The 23746-nt window shown below is 43.9% G+C and overlaps 1 protein-coding gene across 3 annotated transcripts in view; it reads right to left on the bottom strand.

Annotated features, from left to right (window-relative positions):
- The window catches only part of PKIG (cAMP-dependent protein kinase inhibitor gamma), an 87675-nt gene that overhangs the window by 22566 nt on the left and 41363 nt on the right, over window positions 1-23746 (bottom strand). The window contains exons 2-4 of one of the 3 annotated variants that reach the window (XM_009233618.3): window positions 12963-13109; window positions 10497-10601; window positions 5857-5926 (exon numbers count right to left, since the gene is read on the bottom strand). The gene's annotated coding sequence lies outside the window, so the exon portion shown is untranslated. The remainder of the gene's footprint in view (window positions 1-5856; window positions 5927-10496; window positions 10602-12962; window positions 13110-23746) is intronic. The other 2 variants (XM_009233617.3, XM_009233616.2) reach the window with 2 other exon arrangements.

Below are 23746 nucleotides of genomic sequence, written 5' to 3'. Positions count from 1 at the left end.
TTTACCAACATGGTGAAACCCCATCTCTACTAAAAATACAAAAATTAGCCGGACATGGTGGTGCATGCCTGTGATCCCAGCTACTCAGGAGGCTGAGACAGAAGAATCGCTTGAACCCAGGAGGTGGAGGTTGCAGTGAGCCGAGATCATGCCACTGCACCCCAGCCTGGGCAACAGAGCGAAATTCCATCTCAAATAAATAAATAAATAAATAAAAGTACTTGGGGCATCCCAAAGGACAGCTGTACATTTATAGTTATAATTGTGAACTTCAGCAATATTTGATACTGTATCCCAGTTCATGCCTAAGCAGGAACACTAGAGGCCTGGTGTGCTCTCTCAAGATTCTGGCATCTGAGAGGCTGGTGGCCAAGGGAGCACAGTGGCCCACAACACTTTGGGTTCTCTCTAGACCAGTGTTCTTAAACTTTAAGGGTCACAGACACATTTGAGAGTTTGAGGGAAGCTATAGATACTTTGCCCAGAAAAGTATATATTCTCTGCGTGTGTGTGTAACCATACCTATGATTACAGGGGGCTCTTAACCTATAAGCCCCTGGCTAAAAACTCCAGCTCTAGACATCACATAACCCTGCATTCTTAAGGTTTGGAGGCTCTGGACCTCGACTCTCCCAGCACAGCTGGAACAGAAGCCTTCCTAAAATGGCCTTGGCCAGAAAAAGAGTCCTGGGAGCCGACTGCTGCATCCTAGTCACTGCAAACATCTGCACCCAGGGGATTCCCAGGGGCCCTGAGTCAGAACAGGTCACAAGATGGGTGCCTTGGAAAGTTGCTATGGCAAGGCCCTGAAGCCTTGCTGATAAGCAGCCAAATAGTTCCAACCTCAAGGCAGCTTCCCTCCAGATGAGACCCTTGCTATGACAACAGTGAAAAGGACTCTTAAGAGAGGTGCTGGAGGCAGAGTAGAGGCCAAAAGAGGGAATTCAAAGGAGCTGGAAATCCCCCAGACTCCCAGGACTACTAAGACCTGGAGAAATAAAGGCTGGATTTTCTGCCCCCATTGCAAGAAGACAGAGCTGAAAAGGGGTGAGGGATGGGAATCGGGGAGGCGAGTAAGCTATGGATCAGAGCCTGTATGAATTGGGGCTCCACCAATTGCTAGCTGTATAATGCTGAGCAAATCACTTAACATCTCTGAGCCTCAGTTTCTTCTTTTGTAAAACAGAGATACCAACCCCCAACCCTTAGGGTTGTTGTGAAATTAAAGGAAATTCATGCATAATTTTTTTGAGTCCTTTCCTCCTAGGAACCTGAAAAGGTAAGGAATGAAGGAAGTACAGGATGATAGTTGAGAGCTCACTCTAGTCTCAGACGAAACCTGTGAGGCAAAATTCCTGACCTCTCTGTACCTTAGGTTCTTCATCTGTGAAACGGGGACAATTGATACTTTACTTGTAAGATTCTACTGGGATTGGAAATAATGGATGTATAATGCCTGGCTCACATGACAAGATGCTCAATAAAGAGTGGTGGTTACTATTATCAGAAAAGCAAAGCTAAATTAAAGAAGTCGTTTTGGTGTAGCTGAAAAAATAGAAGATGTGGAGCTAAAAAAAAGCTCGAGTGAAATCTTGGTTATGCAACTTTCCAGCTCTGGTACATTGGCCAAATGATGTAATCTCCAAAAGCCTCAGTTTCCTCCTTGGTAAAACATGGATAATAACAGAAACTACCTAATTAGACACTGGATGTAAAGGTTTAGCCCAGCGTTGGCACAAAAGCACTCATCCATATGCTATAAACCATACTCTTTGAGCTTACACAACAACTCAGGGTATGACTGATGGCTTCCTGTGACCTGGGCAGATTCTTTAAATTTTTTTCAGTTTTATTAAGGTATAAATGACAAATAAAAATTTTATATATTCACACTGTGACATGATTATCACAATCAAGCTAATTAACATATCCACCACCTCACACAGTTACTTTTTGTGGTGAGAATACTTAAGATCTACTCTCTTAGCAAATTTCAAGTATACAACACCATATTATTAACTGTAATTACCATGCTGTACATTAGGTCGCCAAAATTTATTCATCTTACAACTGCAAGTTTGTACCCTTTGATCAGCATCTCCCCATTTCCCCAACAACCCTTCTACTCTCTCTGGAAACCACCCTTCTACTCTCTCTTAGTTCAACTCTTTTAGATTCCACATATAACTGAGATCCTGTAGTATTTGTATTTCTGTGTCTGCCCTATTTCACTTAGCACAATGTCCTCCAGGTTCAACCATGTTTTTGCAAATGTCAGGATTTTCTTTTTTAAGGCTGAATAATAGTCCTCTGTGCGTGTGTGTGTGTGTGTGTGTGTGTGTGTGTCTGTGTTGATTACTACAGCATTATAATTTTTTTTTTTTTTGAGACATGATCTCACTCTGTCAGCCAGGCTAGAGTACAGTGGCATGATCACGGCTCACTGCAGCCTCGATGCGATGCTTGGGCTCAAGTGATCCTCCCACCTTGGCCTCCTGAGTAGCTGGGACTACAGGTGCATGCCACCATGCCCAGCTACTTTTTGGATTTTTTTTTCTTTTATAGAAACAGGGTTTCACTATGTTGCCCAGGTTGGTCTCGAACTCCCGCCTCAGCCTCCCAAAGTGCTGGAATTACAGGTGTGAGTCACCATGTCCAGCCTATAATATTTGAAATCAGGTTGTGTGATGCCTCCAACTTAGATCTTCTTGCTCAAGATTGCCTTAGTAATTTGGGGTCTTTCATGGTTCCATAGGAATTTTAGGATTATTTGTTCTATTTCTGTAAGCAATGCCACTGGAATTTTGATAGGAATGGAATTAATTCTGTAGATCGCTTTGGGTAGTATGGACATTTTGACAATATTGATTCTACTGGGCAGATTCTTTAAATGGCTTGGTGTGGACATAGCCTCAACTCTTTCCAGAACTAGGCATTAGAGATCTTGTTCACCGAGGCAGGATTCTCACTTTTTACTCTCTCCACTGGCTTCAGAGGCTCCTCTCAAAGGAGTTTTCCTCATGGCCAGGAGACAGGGAGTGACTTCAGTGTCCATGGTAAACCAGATTAGGGGGTGGCCTTCTGGCAGAAGGAGTAACTATGTGCTTCCCTGGATGCACGGCTTGCCTTTGCTGAGGTGCAAAGGAAAGCAGCCTGGGAGATGAGCAGGCACACTCCTAGCTGCCAAGCAGTTTGCCCATATGGTGGGAAGGCAGCTGCCCTGTTTAATGCACCTGGGGAAAAGGACTGATTGAGAGAAGTGCTAAATGGGCATGCTGGCCCCAGGATTCAGTTCTGGACCACGTTTTGGTTGTCTGAGGGCTCTGTACAGGATTTTCAAGGTTTGTAAGAGAACAGCTGTCCCTTGACTCCTCTGTGTCCTCTGCACTGTCTGAAAGGTCTGAAGGAGCACCAGCAGAATGGCAAGCGCTACCCACAGAAGTCAGAGAGCACGGACTCGAGACTCCGGCCCTTCTCCTTCTTCCTAATTGTGTCACTACCAGCAAACAGTTCCACCTCTTTGAGTCTCGGTTTCCTATCTATCAAACGGAGATAATATATACGTACTTCATAAGATCAAACTAAATGAGGCTGAGAAGGCTGTAAGTGCTTATCATATCTGGCACATGGCTTAAATAATAGTTCTAGCAGCTTTGCCCTAGCACTCTTTTGTCTGTGGGTGTTGCCAAGCACACACCGGGCCTTCAGTCAGTGTTTGCTCCCTCCCCTCTGTAGACCGGTCCTTCCTGGCTGCAGGGAGAGGGAGCTGTGAGACTGATCCTGAGGCTAGGGCTTCTTCACTGCTCTCATCCCAGGCAATAAGCTGCAGCGACAGGACACACTTAACATGCACTTGAGGATTTCAACAAATCCTTACATGGCAAACGAAACAGACAGATTTCTCTGGAAGCCCTAGTTGGGCATGTAAAATATCCATGATATTTTGAGATATCATGATGATATCTCATGAGATGAGAGAAAAGAAGAGTAATACTTATTATCTTCATTTAATAGACAAGGAAGCTGAAGCTCACAGGTGTGAAGTGACTTGTCCAAGGCAACCTGTATGCTCTGCTTTACACTGGGTGCCCCCACCCACCCACCCTCCCAGCACCACTTCCTCTTTTCTCCCCAAGGAGTCTATCTTATCTCAGACTTCGGGCTCTGTCCTCTGCCTTCTTGAAGGTCCAAGGGAAGGAGGAGCACAGGCACTAAGAAGAGAGGTGATGAGAGTGGGCCAGGCAGACTGCAGAACTCTCTCAGTCCCTTATGACTCTCTCAGTCTCTTACCCAAACTGGAGCTAGACAGTCTCCTTCCTAAGCCTGACTCACAACTCTCCCCTGCTTAAAACCCTCCAGTGACTTTCCATTCAGAGCCATCAGGATAAAGTTCAGATTCATTCATGGATACCTCCAGACTCAACTCCAGCCAGGGTACCCCCTCTGCACTGTGTTTGGCCCATGGAATTTCCATGGAGTGCTGCGCCCCCCGAGCCTCCAGGCCTTCGCTGTGCTGCTCTGCAAGCCCCCAGCCTGTCCCCATCCACTCCTCTCCAAGTCATCTCCTGCATACCTTTCAAGCCGCAGCACCCTCCACCCACTAGCCCTCTGGACCTACCGCACGCAGACTACTGCTACTAGTCTACTGTCAGCCAGACCCATAAGCTTCCTGAGGGCAAGGACTGTGCCACTTTTGCTTTGTTATCTGGTGTCCAATTTATAGAAGATGCTCCATAAATATCTGCTAAATTAATGTAAAAATGAAGAAAACTTTTCCTGGCTGAGGCAGGAGTCTAAACTGAGCTGCACCAGACACAGCTGCACTGCGCCCCCTACAGTGCTGAAGAGAGAGAAAATCACAAGACCTCTCTCTCCCATGCAGCTTTCAGTCCTCATACCATCCTTAGCTTATGGACAGATGCACAGTGGATTCCGCAAGCTCTTCAGAGCGATGCGCTCATCCCCAGGCTCTTTAGCCTCCTTGTGAAAATTCCAGCTATGGAGAAGGTCCAGGTGGGTGTAGGCCAATCTAGAATAGCCTTCAATTCTGATACCTTAACAACTACATCCATGGATGCCGATGGATGCCTGGTGGGTGAAAAGATCTCTGTGGACCCGGTACTTCCAACCTGACAATTCAAAGAAATTCACCAGATTTGTTGATAAATACTGCTGCTTTATGTAAAAAGTCGATTATTATGTTACCCTGAGTTTAAAATTATTAACTTATGCCAGAAACATTTAGATATCATAAACTATGGACACTGACCCAAGGTGGCCATACTGCCAAGCGGGCCACTTGTGCTCTGTGAATGGCAATTTGTTCTCAGCTGGAGAGACTGCACCTTCATCCCTCCTCACCAGACTACTTGGCCGAACCCATTTCTTTGGGTTGGGTTTTAATTGCTTTTGCTCCTCTATTACAGCATTAAAATGAAAATTCCCATAATGTGCCCTGGTCTTTGTGAAAACAGCTTTACAGCAAACACTTGGTGGAGAGGAAAGCTGGCACCAGGCCCAACGTTGCTAATAACTCCTGTGTATGATTCCACCCGCTTAAGCTTAAGTACATGGCCGGGAAACCCATCCCCTCTTAAGCCACCAAAGGTAAACTGTCTTTCTGATGCTGTTAAAAAAAAAACTGCCTGAAAATGGAATCTTGACTGTGAAATTGCAGCATGCTGTTATGTATATAACTTCTGAAAAGAGCCATCCTGCCTTTTCTTCATAAGGTCAAAATCTCCCACTAATTTAGTTTGGAACTTACGTATTTTCTTCCGTCAACCAGAAATAAAGATATTCAGGCAAAAATGTGTGCTGCTCTGGCAGTAGAGTATGAACAGTGCCACTACCTACCTGGTTTAATTTCTTTTTCCTGCTTGCATCTCTTTAGATTTTCCACTGTTGACTAATCAGTATGGGAATTCTAAGGAACGAGAAGAAAAACAAAAATTAGAGCCAGACATACTCTGGGATTATAAATTGAAACAATCTTTTGGGAAGACAAGTTGACAATATCTATTAACTTGTTAAATGTGCATACATACCCTTTGGGATCAAATTCCTGGACACGTCACATTCTTGCAATGTCCAGGAATTTATACTACAGATATATTTACCTAAGTAAAAAGATACTCAGTGAAACATTGTACCGTAGCAAAACCAAGAGGCGAAAACAACTTAAATGTCTATTAATAGAAAAATAGTTAAATTATGGTGTATCAATACCATGAGAAACTATACAGCTATTTCAAAGAATGAAGGAGATTTCATTGTACTGATACAGAAAAAAGTACATGCTTGATTGTTAAAAAGTATATTGTAAAATTGCATATATTATCATTTTTTAATTAAAAAAAGAACTTTACTTTTTTTTTAATTTTAAGAGACAAGGTCTCACTCTGTCCCCAGGCTGGAGTGTACTGGTGCGATCATAGCTCACTGTAGCCTCAAACTCCTGGCCTCAATCAATCGTCCACTCTCAGCCACCTGAGTAGCTGAGATTACAGGTGTGAACTACTGTGTTCTGCTCAAATGTGAACATGATTATTTGTTTAGAAAAAAAAGTACAGCATTTGTGTACCTGCACATTTTTAAAAAGTATACATACTTTACACTTTAAACAATTTTCAGTATACATAGAAAAGGGCAAACTGTAACCAGTGGTTCCCCCTGGGAAACTTCTCTCTTTTGAAAAAAATTCTTCTCTTTTGAGAAATTGTGAGAAAAGAAATGAAAGACTTTCACTTTGGACATTATCTATGTCTGTTTTGATTGAAAACTTTTAAAGAGGCATGTATAACTTTCACATTCATTACACATGCTATGCAAAAAATTCTATATCTAGCTAACATATCAAGTGTGAAGGCAAAAGATATTTTCAAACAAAGACTGGGCAAGTTTACCATTCACAGACCCCAAGAATATTCTCCAATAGAAAGGAAACGGAATACAGAAAATAAGTGAGATTTTTAGAATCAATAATGAGCAAAGGAAGGTATAATCCAGCACCCTTCTTTACTCCCTCTCCCTCCTTTACTCTTGGTGTAACTGACTCCTCCTTCTCAGTTTTTTTTTGTTTTTTTTTTTGAAATGGAGTCTCACTCTGTCACCCAAGCTGGAGTGCAATGGCACGATCTCAGCTCACTGCAACCTCTGCCTCCTGAGTTTAAGCGATTCTTCTGCCTCAGCCTCCCATGTAGCTGGGACTACAGGCACATGCCACTGCGCCCAGCTAATTTTTGTATTTTTTTAATACAGACGGGGTTTCGCCATGTTGGCCAGGCTGATCTTGAAATCTTGACCTCAGGTGATCCACCTGCCTTGGCCTCCCAAAATGTTGGGACTACAGGCATGAGCCACTGTGCCCAGCCCTCTTCTCAGTTTCAATACCACCTTTTCAAGGAAGACCCCAGCCACACTCTCCTCTTTCACTCACCCTGCTTATTGACTTCTTAACGCCACCATTTGTGCTTGTAAACTTCATGCAGGTAAAGGCCGTGCCTGTTATATTTAACATCATCCACCTATCACCTTGCCCAGTGCCTGGCAGATATTAGGTTCTCAACAAATATTGGCTAAATACATGAAAAATTTATTGAAGGCTCAGCTCAAATGCTACTGCTCCTCCAATCTCTTAGGCTTTCTACAGGACTCTGTACCTGTCTTGGGGCACATTTTCACAATGTGTTCATGTTATCTGAGTCTTTTTTTCCTATCCGGCCGTGAGCAACCTCAAAGTCTTATTTACCTTGACATTCCCCACAGCATCTTGCACGATGCCTACCACATAAAGGGTTCTTAGCAGTAGATGAATCTACGCACACGTCCAGGAAAGTACAAATGATGGCCGCAGGCTCTAACCAATTGCAGATAGTAGTGATTGGAGCCCAGAACACAAGCACCTTTGAGATATGCAAACAAACATGAGACTTTGCCCAGGGAGAAATTAAAATTAGAGCTAAACTTGAAATACAGCGGTATGTGGGTGGGGGGATTGGGAGACAGGCCCTTATTCAAAAACAGAGAAGTGAAATCACTGAGTGATGATTTATTTTAAGTGTGTTTTTCCGTACTATCTAGCTTTTCTTCCCTTGAACATATTCTAATTTTGCAATCAGAAAAAAAAAATCCACAATAAATGTTATAAAAACAAACCAACGGAAAATCAGTGGTGATTTTAGACTACAAAAGTCACCCGTCCCTCTGTTTCCTTACTACAACTTTGGACTTCAGATTCAGGGCCCTCTCAGGTGGGGCCCATATATTTTGTGAGGAAGTGTTCTTTCCGCCCCTCTGAAGCCACGGGGGATAGGAAGGTGCCAGAAATGAGTGCTTCAGCAGGGGCAGCTCTCAGTTGCTCCCTAATGCAAATGCTGGCAAAGCTCCCAGAGTCAGGAACTGTAGGGAGAGAGCAGAAGGAATCAACCCAGCACAAGATCAGAACCTCCACAAGATGCTGATCCAGTGTCTGGTGTTTTATAGCACTTGTGCATATTTCTTTTGCAGTACTTTTCACATGCCATTAAAATTATTCACTCCTCTGCCTATCTTCCCTTGATGCACAGAGAATTCCACAAGACCAGAGGTAGTGTCTTTACTCTGGTCCTCTAGCCCAGTGCTTAGTACTAACAGGCCCTCAATGTACATTTATAGAATGTTAAAGACCACACTGATAAAGTACTAAAACAGTAACTGACCTAGGTCCCTGGGACATAGTAAGAATACACCAAATACTTTCTTCGGTGCCATGAAGGGCCATTATTCAGTTCTGAAGAGTCAAGCTAAAGCCTGTAATTTCTTGAAAGATTGAAGAGACTTCTTTTAGGAAATGCAGCTTCCTCCAGTAAGAGCGGATGCATTATGTGTTCTAATCTGCAATTCATAATCAGTCAGCATAGGAGCCCACGGCAACTTCCAAAGAAACCACTCTTTGAAGGAGCAGTACTCCAAGTTTTCCTAAGACATTTCTGAAGGATTTCCAGGAGGTAGTGAGCACAGCCTAGGGTCATGATTAATAACCTATTTCCCAGAACTTTAGATTTTCCACCTCAGTCTCCACTTAGGAATTGCTTCTGGCCCCTCGTGAAAGCACTTGGCAGAGTTAATTGGACCAGTTCAGCTTCTTGTCTGTCACACCCAGCACCTGCTACCAGCTTCTTCCTTAAGTGGCTGGGCCAGGGTCCTCTGGTCCCAAGAGAATAGCACCCACTTCTGCTTTTGGCCTCAGCACTGGCTGGCTGATTTGAGGTTCAGCACCACTTGACTGGGTGACAGGAAATAATGCTGAGGCTTGGTTTGAAGAGCCAACATGGCAGCGCCAGGGTCCATCACAGGGGTTTCAAAATGATGAGTTCAAAGATAACTTCTTGTTCCTCATGCAAATGCCATCCTATGTCTGAGGGGGCAGATACCTGTGTACATTGGCTGACATTCTCTTTCTGGAAATTGAGAGCAGCTAATCCTAAGCATGTATTTTTGTACCAACTAAGTGCTTTATGAGTCCTATCTCATTTCATCCGCATGGCACCCCTTTGAGGTCGGTATGACTGTGACCCCCCACTTGACAGAAAGAGAAGTAGGTTCTACAAGGTGAGGTGATGAGTCCAGGATCTTCCAGCTAGGAGGCGGTGAAAGCAGAGCTCTTACCTGCTGTCCCTTTCCAATTTCTCACTGAACTCGAGAGCTCTCACCTGCTATCTCTTTCCAATTTCTCACTGAACTCTAGAGCTCTCACCTGCTATCCCTTTCCAATTTCTCACTGAACTCGAGAGCTCTTACCTGCTACCCCTTTCCAATTTCTCACTGCACTCTAGATTGTCTAAATCAAAAGAAACGGTGGACACCAACCAGATGCAGGGCTGCAAACTCCCACAGGGGCCAGGGGCCAGGCAGGAGACTAGAGGGCACAAGTGATGGGGCAGGGGAATGCGCAAATGGTAATGAACTGGAGAACACACCTGCCTAAAGGCATTCGAATTAAAACCAAAACACCACTCTGACTTCTGACTCGAGTTCACTTGTCATCATTTAACAGATGGAGCAACTGAGATCCAGGGAGGTGATATGAAAAAGACACTGCAGTATGGTGAAATATTCAAGGGCTTCGGGGACAGCCAGTTCTCATTGGGAACTCAAGCTCTATCTCCTGCCAGCTGTGAGACTCTGGGCAATCCACTGCACCTCTCTGTGCCTTTCTTAGGTGTAAAATGGAGATGATCTCTGCCTCACATCATTGCTGTGAAGATTAAGAGAAGTCAGCATATGCAAGATGCCCAGCCCTGTGTGTGACATTTATTTCAGGAAGATACCAAAGCCAAGTAAGATCTCTGGACACATCTTTTCCACAACCTACCTCTACTCCCAAGATGCCCTAAACTCACTGCCGGGAGTGACTGAGGTGGGAGAGATCGGGAAACGCACACTGATAACAGGAGCGACTTTGACACACAAAACAAGAACTGAAAGCCACCCTCGTCTGGTACATGAAGGCCTACCTAGTTGAGGAGTGTGAGGCATTCCACATTTCCACTCTCCACTTCCTGGCAGGGACCACAAAGTCTAGGTACCTTCCTTCCAGAACATCACCTCCTCACCACCACCTTAGGAAAAAGGATGCCTTTTTTGATTACCCCAAATCTCAAGATCCCAGCGGGGCTGGGATGAAGCAGAGGATGCCCTGGCCTTCCCACTGCCCATGTCCATGGGTGGGTCCATGGCAGCAACAGTCCACCTTCATGGGATGAAATGCTGGGGAAGACTGCAGCTTTAGAAGTGCCAAGAGACCCCATCTCTACTAAAAATACAAAAATTAACCAGGTGTGGTGGCAGGCGCCTGTAATCCCAGCTACTGGAGAGGCTGAGGCAGGAGAATCCCTTGAACAAAAACGGGAGGCGGAGGCTGCAGTGAGCCGAGATTGCACCATTGCACTCCAGCCTGGGAGACAGAACGAGACTCTGTCTCAAAAAAAAAAAAAAAAAAAAAAAGAAGTGCCAAGGGCCTTTGAGAACCCTCCTGTTAACTAGGACCTTAATTCAAACAAACAGTTTCTAACTACCACAACTTCCTGAGGATTAGGGTCTCTGATGCCCTTAAAGAAAACAAAACAAACAAACAAAAACCAAAACAAAACAAAAACCTTAATTTGTCAAGACCTGGCACCTTGGAAACTCAAAATTCAAGATCTGACGTCTTCTGCTTTTTTTTTTTTTTTTTTGCACTCTGGCTGTGGCTATCCTTCCCTTGTGGTACGAGAGGGTGGGTCTATGTTAAATGATGAAAGAGGGGCAAATGGAGGGATTTTCCCCCTTCTCCCTCTTTCTTGCCAAACTAGGAACTAGGATGGCGGGCTTTAAGTTTAAATTAAGTTGTGTCTCCTTTGTACCTATGTGCCAGGCTTTCTACTAGGCAATGGGGCATAGTGATGGGCTAGACAGACATGCAGAGAAGGTGCAGATGGTCTAGTGGAGACATGGGGAATTGAAATTATGCCAGTAATTATGTAAATACAGTTTAGTTCAGGATAATATGAGAACATATAAGTAGACGGTTGTCCTCAGTCAATGGGGTTAGGGAATAATACTGACCATCTAGTGCTCTGTAAAGGGTTGAGCATAACATAGGGCCTAGTGCTTAAGAGATACTCAATAATGCCAATTCCTTCTTTCCTCTCTCCCCAAGTGTACGTGCTAGTGTATGCGTGTGCACATACACTTACCACTGAGACTTTTTCTTTCTCTTTCTTCAAGAACACCTAACCTGAAAAAGACCCATAAAAACTCAGAAGTAACTTAATGTTGCCTGTTTTATGTTTTCTTTTAACTGTCCTACAGGCACCCATTTTTAGCTACTCTGGGAAACTGAAAACCTAGGGTACTTTGCTCCTAAAGCCATAAGGGCCCAACACAAAGGGAAAAGAAATATGGACAGTTCATTTCTGAATTTGGAAATACAGAGATCATCTAGTGTTGTCCCCTCATTAGGTACAAATAAAGAAACAAGACCCAGAGAGTGTGAAACACTTGCCCAAGGTGACAGTTTCTTTGGGTGACCCTTCTAATATATGGTAGCTTTTTGTTTAAGCTGAAATCTTCCCCTGTTAGCTGTAACTTTTCAAATATACTTAACCTGCTAACAGGGGAGGTGGGCTCCCGCACACTGCAAGCCATCTCAAGCCACCTAGGAACCCTCAGTTCAGGGACCCACCAAGTAAGGGACCTGGGTACAACAAGGGCTCCCTCTTTTCCTCTCTACAGAGTAGCTTGCTTAGTTTCAAACCCTGAAAACAGATACCAACAAATAAAACGCCTAAGGGCTTACATGTCCTGTTTATATTCTAGGCATAAACAGCAAATTTTTAAAAGGAAGCAATAAAAAGATGGCAAACCCAAGGTTAAAGATTTCCAATCCCTTTCCATCTTGGAGTTTTCCACACAGCTTCTGCAGCATTGGGTTTATATGTGATAAATTCATGAAGTCTGACCATATCTGTAACTGAAATTTAACACAACAATCATATTCCTGAGGGGGAAGATAACAGGGAATTTTCACTACTTTTGGAGACTTTTCTTTCTAGAATGTTTAAAAATTATTATACCACCTTTGTAATCAGAAAAAAAGAAAGGGTTTTACAAACAAGAATTTCTTAGGGAAGATTTATTTCTTCACCTATATTTGGAGCAAGGAGCTGCTTTTAAAGCTCTGAATACTCTGTCAAAGTTCTTTGGGTAAAAACGAAACAGCATATGAATGGAACCCATCTGTGAGACTTGAGGCTCCCACTAGCCTTAGGTAGTTTCAGACAAGGCCATAATTTTCAGAGCAAGCTCACATATATCATTATATAAAAATAGACATTTTGTGGCCAACAGGCTGGAAAGCAAGCTCTCCAGAGAGCTCTGCCTCCAAGCTCTGCTTCTCCCTGGGGGTGCTGGGCAGGGGAGGAGAGTAAAGTTCTACTTACAAGACCAAAGTTTCCTCAAAATCCAGTGGTCCTCAGTCAGAAGCGGAGGCAGAATTTAAGAAAACAGGATTCAAGGTTACCAGTCCAGACCTGTGGTGCAGGCAGGATTCTCACTTTACCCTCCTCTCTGTCTCTTCCCCGTGTCTCCTAAATGAAAAGCACTTTGAGGTTTTAGTGGGTGTTTCCCATGTCTCGGGCCAAGTAAGTCCCCATTTGTTGTAATCCAATGCTCAGCCTGATGATGTCAACCACACAACTCACTCGCTCAGTTTCCACCTCTCTGTCCATGGGAGAGATCCATTTCCTTTGGACAATGAGCCAGGGGGCTGTAACTGCATCCTAGGCCACCACGCTTGCCTAACATCCTTCCTTCAATTTTCAACCCTGCAGCTTTAGTGACAAAAGGCTTCCTATCCACTCACTGAGCCAGGGTTCCTGGGTAAATTCCTTTGCTTCTTAGTGGGTTGTCTGCTTTCCCGTGTGTTTAATTCCTTTCCTTGGTATATAATATACTAGTTAGGGTGGAGACCTTCACCCCACCCCACACCCATCTCTGTCTTCCTGCCCAGTTTTCCAAGTTGTTTCATTTCTCCCAGGTCTCCTAGGTACATGCTGGGCACAGTACATGAGTTTGTCCTTCACGTAGGGGAGGGTGATGTGTGACCCCGGGGAAGGCTTGGAAACAGCACTGGTCTGTCCCCTGGGGAACTGGGTTCCAGTCTTGGTCAGGCCTTCAACTGAGTGAATGACCTCAAGCAAGTCACATCCCTCTCTGGACCTCAGTTTCCCTATCAACAAAATGCGGGCTTTGGTGCTTTCCACTTCTGAGGTTCAATGAGTAAAAATCAGTGACTGGGGAGCTTATCAACAAATGCATTATAGAGCATTTTACTACAAGCTACCCAACTACATGCTTGAGGGAAGGAAGAACCCTGGAGAAGTCAGAGGCCACTGCCCAAGATGCCAGGCTCAGCTGGGCACCTTTAACCCCCTTTATGAAGGAGATGAACAGATTCTCTGGGAGTAAAACCAAAAGAATTCACTGAACAAGTCCTTAGGGACACGAAAAGCAGCAGCATAAACTACAAGATAAGACAAACAAGTAAGAGGCTGTAAGTGTCCTTAGGGACCAACATGGAACAGCAGTGGTGACGAGAGATCATTTCTTGCATTTGGAGAGTGCTTGATGGTAAAGACAAAAACATCTCTCTACTTTCGTGTACAATGGGAAGCAAGGTGACATGCATAGTGGTTAGGAACATCATTTGGGAGCCACAGATGTGGATCTGAGTCCTGTGTGACTTAATTTCTCTGAACTTCAGTTTTTTTAACTGTCAAGTGGGATACTAGTGTCTCTGTTTTAGGACTGTGAGAATTAAAAAACACATGTAAGGAAACTGAAAGTATTTGGTACATACTAAGTATTGAATAAATGTTTGCTCTTGTTGTACATAATCTCATTTGATTCTCATAACATCCTTAGGAGAATTAGATAAGTGCTATGAGGCTACATTATTAATCTCTCCTTCCTGGATAAGAAGACATATACACAGAAGTTAGGTGACATGCCCAAGGTCACACAGCTCAAAACGAAAGGGACAGAATTAGAAATGAAACCTCAACTCCTAACTAGGTCAGCACACATGCCACACACATGCCAATGCCAATGCCATTTCTCAAAATGGTTGCCGCAGCCAGCCTGGGAAAGGAAACACTCAGGCCACTAGGTCAGAGAGGCTGCTTTCCTTGCTTTGCTACCCAAATCCTGTGTGGCCTGAAGCAAGACTGGGGTTCAACTAACTCTCTCAAAAGGAGCAGATCTGATCTGTTTCAATGCCACTTTGATGGTGATGGGAAGGTAGGACCAGAGCTCTACTGGGAAAGCGGCTCTCTATAGGTAAGGAAGAGGCTGTGGTAGTTTGTGGTTTAACAAGAATTTTTATTAGTTCTCAGAAAACACAGATGCTTATCAGAAAACACCCAAGAAAACAGGCTATATTAGGAGGGAGTTTGTCAATCTGAAGGCTTTTCAACAATGTGACGTAGGACTGCTGTGGAATAAAAACCACACCAGCCTGGCCGGGCGTGGTGGCTCACGCCTGTAATCCTAGCACTTTGGGAGGCCGAGGTGGGTGGATTGCCTGAGCTCAGGAGTTTGATACTAGCTTGGGCAACACGGTGAAACCCCGTCTCTACCAAAATACAAAAAAAATTAGTCAGGTGTGGTGGCGTGTGCCTGTAGTCCCAGCTACTTGGGAGGCTGAGGCAGAGGAATTGCTTGAACCTGGGAGGTGGAGGTTGCAGTGAGCCGAGATTGCACCACTGCACTCCAGCTTGGGCGACAGTGAGACTCTGTCTTTAAAAAAAAAAAACAACAACAACAACAACAACAAAAAAACACCAGCCTGGTAACCCACAGAGAGCAGCCGTTCACAGCTCAGAGAGATCTGGGCTTCCTTCTGGTCCCTAGACCTTCTTGCTGTGCCTTGGTTTCCCAGTGTAAAATGAGAAGAATAATAGCCTTACTCTCCAAGGTTCTTGTGTGGGTTATGTGCCTGGCACATACTATACATTGAAAAATATTTGAATACTTCTTGTCTAATTCTGACCATTTCATCATCCTTTGCCCTAATGGTGATGTGACAATGAAATAAAGTCAGAGATTGGTCGGGAAGTCAAAAGGGTCCTGTATTTCTCCAGAATGTCAGGATGAGTAATGAACAAAAGCCCACCCAGAGCTGTCAGGCCTGTTCTCAGCAGCAACACTCAGTTTGGAGGGACTGGAGGTCGGGGCCATTGTTTGGCTGAGCCTTTATTCCAGAAGACTGAGTAGGCGTCAGGAAATGAGGCTGGGCTCTTGAGATGGGTGCTTTGAATCATGTTTTGTTACTTGAACAAAAATAATAGTAAGGAGCCCATTCATAAAAACAACATCATTTTCTTCAACAACATGTACTCTGTATCACTTCCCTTGTGAACTGAATAATTCTGTCCGTGACAGAATCCCGGAAGACGGAACTATAGTAACATTGGCACATTCATTTCTTCTTATAACTGACAATACTGGACACACTTATGTGGGCTGGGGCCAAGCTGTGCACTGAGCACTCTATAAACACCACTTCATGTCATCCTCACAATAATCAGGTGCAGGAGACATTATTAATATTCACATCTTACAGCTGTAGCAACAGATGCATGGTGAGCCAACCAATCTGCTCAAAGGCTCACAGGAGCAAGGGGCAGAGCCTGCACTCTAACCAGGGACCATGTGGTGCCAGTCCTAAATCCACAACCCCCTTGCACTACCACCTCTTAAAGGGCTTCCCTTCAGGAAACTTGGCTGTTTTTCACAGACAGCAGTATCAGCTCCGTTTGAGGATGAAGGAAACTTTGGCTGTTTAATTCCACCCTCTACCCCCAGTTTAGAAGGGGTCTCTCCTTCCTCTGAATTTCCTTAGTATGCTCTGTTTCTCTCTTAAGAAACATACCCTTTTCTCCGTTGACACATATTTATTTGGGGGCAGGTCTTTTTTCTCTGCCAGAATCCTAACTTTTTAAGGAAAAGATCTGTGTCTAATTTAGCAGCATTTTGTACATATTATGAGATACTTATTAAAATAAGGAAATCCATAAACAAACCCCAAAACTATTATTGGATATTTACCATATGCCAGGTAATATTCTATTTATTTTATTTATTTATGTTGTAGAGATGGGGGTCTTGCCATATGCCCAGGCTGGTTTTGAACTCCTGATCTCAAGTGATCTGCCTGCCTTGGTCTCCCAAAGTGTTGGGATTACAGGTGTGAGCCACTGTGCCTGGTCGTTTTCTAACTGCTTTATATAAATTACCTCATTTAATCCCATAAGGATCTCTATGAGGTAGGTATAATTATCATCCCTGCCTGACACATGAGAAAATCACAGGCACAGATTGATTAATTTGTTTGGGCAGAGTGTTAGTCCATTTGCATTGCCATAAAGGAATACCTGAAGCTGAATAATTTATGAAGAAAAGAGGTTTATTTGGCTCATGGTTCTGCAGACTGTAAAAGAAACATGGCACCAGCATCTGCTTCTGGTGAGGCCTTAGGAAGCTTTTAGACATGGTAGAGGGAAAGGAGAGCCGGGATGCTACATGGCAAGATGGGGAGCAAGTGTGAAAGGGAGAAGCGCCAGGTTCTTTTTAAACAACCAGGGCCAGGCATGGTGGCTGACGCCTGTAATCCCAGCACTTTGGGAGGCCAAGGCAGGCAGATCACCTGAGGTCAGGAGTTCAAGACAGCCTGGCCAACATGGTGAAACACCGTCTCTACTAAAAATACAGAAATTAGCTGGGAGTGGTGGTGCACACATGTAGTCCCTTGCATTTTTTTTTTTTTTTTTTTTTTTTGAGATGGAGTCTCAGGCTGGAGTGCAGTGGTGCAATCTCGGCGCACTGCAAGCTCCGCCTCCCAGGTTCATGCCATTCTCCTACCTCAGCCTCCCGAGTAACTGGGACTACAGGCGCCCACCACCACGCCCAGCTAATTTTTTTGTATGTTTAGTAGAGATGGGGTTTCACTGTGTTAACCAGGATGGTCTCGATCTCCTGACCTCATGATCCACCCACCTTGGCCTCCCAAAGTGCTGGGACTACAGGCGTGAGCCACCATGCCCGGCCAAAATAATTTTTTTTTAATTAAAAAATAACCAGTTCTCACTTGAACTAACCGAACAAGAACTCACTCATTACAGCAGGGAGGGGATCACGCCATTCATGAGAGATCTGTACCCATAACCCACACACCTCCCACTAGGCCCCACTTCCAACACTGGGGTTCACATTTCAACATGACATCCAACAGCTATCCATCAATATAGTTAGACATCCAAACTGTATCAGCTAGCAACTGACGGACATCTTTGAAGGAGTATATGAATAAAGAAATTCTGGCCACCACTACCCACTTTCTAGTCCACACAGCTGCTGTACACTGCAATTGCTCATCACCCTATCAAAGGCAGGTTTCAGCTGTCATACCATTTCCAACTCACTTATTCACTATGCCATGCAGTTAGAAGGTCCATGTTTTTTCTAGACAATTAAGAAGTATATTGATTGAGATTTACGAATAAAAGTAGATTTTGTTTTCTTTCCAATTATAATCATAATTGCTTATTGTAAAAAGATAAGAAAATACAGAAGAACAGGAAAAAAGGAAAGAGAATAATATGTCGTCTCACCACAATCCTGGTGTAAGGCCCCAGAGAAGGAACCACACTTACACTTAAAACAATGTTCTTGGTCAAGCACGGTGGCTGACACCTGTAATCCCAGCACTTTGGGAGGCTGAGGCGGGCAGGTCACTTGAGGTCAGGAGTTCAAGACCAGCCTGGCCAACATGGTGAAACCCTGTCTCTACTAAAAAAAACACAAAAAAATTAGCTGGGCGTGGTGGTGCACACCTGTAGTCCCAGCTACTCAGGAGGCTGAGGCAGGAGAATTGCTTGAACCTGGGAGGCAGAGGTTGCAGTGAGCTGAGATCATGCCACAGCATTCCAGCCTGGGTGACAGAATGATAATCTGTCTCAAAAAAAAAAAAAAAAAAAAACCACACACACACACACACACACACACACACACAAACAATGTTTTGACATCAGAAACTTAAGTCATTTTTGGGGGGCAGGGAATCAAACCCACAAAAGATGACTAAGACATTGCTCAACGTATTTTTTTGGTTTTGGAGTACACGTGGCTGCTTTTCCTTCAGGGTTCGATGTCCTGAGGATCCACTTTGTGGTCCCTTTTGGACTGCTGATTTGGTGTGTCTGAAGGAGAGCCAGAAGGAGAAGAGAAGCCTGACCCCAGTGATTATGTGGCTAGAAACTGGATAGGTTCACAGGATATCACACTGTCCCCTCCCTGCCTTTTTTCAAACTATTTCCCACCAGCTTGAGATAAGTTTCCAACTACAGCTGTTTTGGGAGAGATGGACCTTCACTTAAACAGTGACCTTAACTTTAAACAGTCTCGGACTCATTGATTTTTGCAGCTGAAAGGAGCATGTGGTCTCCTCATTTTAGGGGTGAGGAATGCCAGATCCAGAGAAGGCAAGGGACTATCCTGAGGTAGTACAGCCTGGTGCTCCAACAGGAGAAGGTTTGAGACTCTCACTTGCTACTCTCTATTGGTTTCAGACTCTCACTTGCTACTGCACTTTGAAATACAAATTTGAAGGGCTCTTCCCTCTTATTTTGGTTAACTCCTACTCAGCCAACAGATTTCAGATTAAATGTCACTTCCCTAGGGCGCCCTCTTCTCTGAGCCACGTTAGCTCCCCCTGCTGTACTGGTCTCATGGTACTCCTATGTCTCTTCTTATAACCCTTAACATATTTATAAGTACACGTTCCATGTGTTTCCCCACCAGACTGTAAGCTCCACAAGGTCAACAGTATGTTTCCCTGGTTCACTGAATACATCTATCCCAAGTGCCTAGAAGAGTGCTGGGCATAAAATAGGAAACTCAAAAAATATTTTCTAAACACACACACACACACACACACACACACACACACACACACACACACTCTACTTAGTCCAGTCTACGGTAAAACATTAACATACTTTTTGTAAAAAGCACCACGTCTTCTGAACTGCAAATTGGGCCTTCTTGCTGAAGGAAGGCTCATTAGAGAACAAGGGATTTCATTTCAAATAATTTCCGGAAGATAGAAAAAGTTCAGAGAGGTATGACAACAGAAGCTGAAGTTTGGAGCACAAGGACAAGAAAGCACCATTGGAAATGAGAGACAAGGAATGGTGTGGGACCCCAGTGAGGCTCTGGACCTGAAGACAGCAGGTGTCGAGAAGATTCAGAAGGGCCAAAAAATTAAGGGATCCACTGAAGGTCCTGTGCCAGCCAGCTCCTCTATCCCATACCTGCAGCACACAGAGGGCCCAAAAGCTCTGCAGAACCACAGCCAAAGACAGGAGGCCTCTTTAAATAAATTGAATGAACTGCCTAGGATTAATCTAGGGCTTCTAGTAAGAGACAGGCCTCCTTATGCTAACATGTGAAGGGCCCTCAGTCTAACTGCTGCTCCTGCTCATGTGCCCTAAAGCATCTTCCACTTAGTACCTTAGTACCCTTCCAGTACCCAGCAGCTTCCCAGGCAGGGCAGAGGCCTATGGGACAAACAGATGAACTGAGGCCTATCCCCTTAAAGAAGTCTTTTATTATTGATTGTGAATGGCCAAATAAAGCATGACAGGATGTCTGATCAAAACCAGCTGCATGACAGGAGTTTGAGACCAGCCTGGCCAACATGACAAAACCCCATCTCTACTAAAAACACAAAAATTGGCTGGGCGTGGTGGCAGGTGCCTGTAATCTCAGCTACTCAGGAGGCAGAGGCAGGAGCATCGTTTGAACCCAGGATGCAGAAGTTGCAGTGAGCTGAGATTATGCCATTGCACTCCAGCCTGGGTGACGGCCAGACTCTGTCTCAAAAATAAAAATACAAAAATTAGCCAGGCATGGTGGCGCATGCCTGTAATCCCAGCTACTTGGGAGGCTGAGGCAGGAGAACTACTTGAACCTTGGGAGGTGGAGGTTGCAGTGAGCTGAGATGGTGCCACTGCACTCCAGGCTGGGCAACACAGCGAGACTGTCTCAAAAACAAACAAAAAACTGATGAGTCAAGAAAAAGCAGTATGGTAATGTGAGGTCCTTGTTTGGATCTGACTAGAACTAAAAAAATAACTTAAGAGTTAAATGGAGACCACTGCTAATAATAAAGGATTATTAATTATTTTATGTGTGATAGTAGTGTGGTTATATTTTTAAAAGGAGTCCTTATTCTCTTAAAAGTACATGCTAGGCTGGGCACAGTAGCTCACGCCTGTAATCTCAACACTTTGGGAGGCCAAGGCAGGTAGATCACCTGAGGTCAGGAGTTCAAGACCAGCCTAACATGGTGAAACCCTGTCTTTACTAAAAATAAAAAAATTAGCTGGGCATGGTGGTGTGCGCCTGTAGTCAGTCCCACCTGCCTGGGAGGCTGAGACAGGAGAACTGCTTGAACCAGGGAGGTGGAGGTAGCAGTGAGCCAAGATTGTACCACTGCACTCCAGCCTGGGCGACAGGCGACATTGCAAAAACAAAAACAAAAACAAAAACAAAAAAAAATGCTGAAGTAATTACTGATAAAATGATGTCTAGAATTTACTCCAAAATAATCTAGTGGCATGGGAAAATGGCTACCAGCACAGATGAAACAAGACTGGTCATGGGTTTTTGATTTTTGAAGCCGGGTAATGGGTGGTACATGAGGATTCATTATACTATTCTTTCTAGTTTTGTACATGTTTCAAAATTTCTGTAATACAATTAAAAAAACATATCTCAATAAGCATATTATTTAGATATAGAGAGATAAATGCTAGATCAAAAGCCTAAAAGGATCAAAAGTATATGCTCTTGGGAGCAGGACAGGAGGAAGGGTAAAGAAAGGGTGGGGGCAGGGAACAGATGGTTTTTATTATAAATCTTTTATGATATTTGACCTTAAAAAAGACTAGGGCAAACTATGTGCATGTACCATTCTGACAAAAACAAAATTCATTTAAAAAAGGAAATGGGAGTAACATTATTTAGAGAAATAGAAGTAACCACCAAAAGAAGTAAAAGCAGAAAAATATAATGGCTGCCTCAGGGTGAGGAGGTAAGCAGGAGACAGATGCCTTTCTGGACTCAGAGATTTTTTAAAAAGTCATATTCATGTATTACTTGGATTTTTTAAAGTTAGCTATTATTATCAGTTGCTACTATCAGTTACTAGCAGGGCCTTTTGTTAATCTCTACATCTATAAACTGAATACTTCCTTAGGTTTAGAATCCTAAATCACCCAGAGTGAATATCTCCACATTAAGTGTAATAATAACAATTATTGCTATTAAACTATTGTTTGCCATTTGTCAGTGCTTTACATATGTTATTTCTAATCCTTCTAACGCTCCTGCAAGGCAAGTACAGATGTTCCCATTTTACAGATGAAAAGGTTGAGGCTGAGAGACATTAGCCACTTGCTTGAGGTCACAGTGTGGGCGAGGCCTGTGAGACTCAAACACCAAGCTCCTTCCATTACCTTACTTCTCCTTTGCATTCCATTTGTTCGGTATAGTCCAGAAAGTACCTTTACATAAATTTTCTCATCAACCCCAAGAAACAGGAGGGACATGACTATCTTTACTTGACAAATGAAGAAATCAAAGCTAGGAAAAGTTACGTAACTTGCACAAGAATCCAGGCTCCTGATCCTTAATCCAGTACTCCTTCTACCATTCCTTATGTCCTCTCAACAACAAAATGTTAAATTAGTCATAATCTCCTCATGGGCATTTGACATAAGAGTCACTGCACATGAATGCAGCAATGCAGCTGAAGCAGGAATTTTAAAAAGAGAGAAAGGGGGAGACATTTTTTCCAAAGGAAATATACTAATAAACCATGGAATGTCCTCAGTTGCTCTAATGACAGCATGTTGCTTGAGTCCTCAAAGGGACTCTTGAAATGTCAGCAGCCTGCCTGCCTGGCACAGAGCAGATGAGTTGCTGGCACAGGCAGCCTGCAGCAGTTCTGACAACCAGCGCCACTCTACTTAGTTCCAAAGAAAGAAATGAGCCATGCGTGCCTCTGCCCTGAAAAAAGAACTTCTGTGCTTCCTAAATCTACTTCAGTCAACAGCCATAGGGCCCCAGGGCTTTTTAATAGTTGCCAGGAATCTTCTTAGATCAGCGCTACTCATCAGAGCAGAGGCATGTTTATGAAACTGTACATCAGGTTGCATAGGGGTGGGAGCCAAACGTGGGATAACTAAAGAGGGTGAACATGTGACCCTTGGTCATCTCAAGTCAGGGTAGCTGAAGCTCTCCCCACAAGAGAAGCAGCCCAAAATTTGGGCACAAGAGCCTTGAGCTTGGTGTGAGATGCTCCTCAGTCTGTGCTGGCATCTGAACAATGGCCAAGCAGCAGTTAGGGAGAAGAGGCTGTTTACTTGAGTTCAAACTATTTATAGCACCAGCAATCTGCACATATTTGGATGACAAATCTCTGGGCTTCAAGTAAGTGGTGCTTTGCTCCTGGACAATTTCATCAAACACACTCCCTCCCCACGCCACCCCCAGTCCCCCTCACTAACACATGCTGCCCTCAGGATGTTTTATTTAAATTGCTGAATTTTAAAAGATTATAAAAAGAAACCACATTTTAAGAACAAGTGACTTTTAATCCATTTATTTCCAAGTTTGAACTACATATTTTCTTTAAGGCTTGAATCAGAAATTAAATTATAATACATGTATATCCTATAAAAATATATATTTGCCCCATACATGAACAAAACAGTAACTGAATGATGTCTATAATTTAACACGTATATTGACCTGGCGTGGTGGCTCACGCCTGTAATCCCAGCACTTTGGGAGTCCGAGGTGGGTGGATCACTTGAGGTCAGGAGTTGGAGACCAGCCTGACCAACATGGTGAAACCCTGTCTCTACCAAAAAACACAAAAAAATTAGCCGGGTGTGGTGGTGGGCGCCTGTAATCCCGGCTACTGGGGAGGCTGAGGCAGGAGAATTGCTTGAATCCGGGAGGCAGAGGTTGTAATGAGCTGAGATTGTGCCACTGCACCCCAGCCTGGGCAACAGAGCGAGACTCCATCTCAAAACAAACAAACAAAAACATGTATATTGTCGTAAAGATGCTGAGGCCTGCTCAAGACCTACAAAGA

Source organism: Pongo abelii, chromosome 21, assembly GCF_028885655.2.
Source record: "Pongo abelii isolate AG06213 chromosome 21, NHGRI_mPonAbe1-v2.0_pri, whole genome shotgun sequence".
Taxonomy (NCBI): domain Eukaryota; kingdom Metazoa; phylum Chordata; class Mammalia; order Primates; family Hominidae; genus Pongo; species Pongo abelii.
Note: the sequence above shows the minus strand (reverse complement) of the source record. Positions and strands in the feature narration are given on the sequence as shown.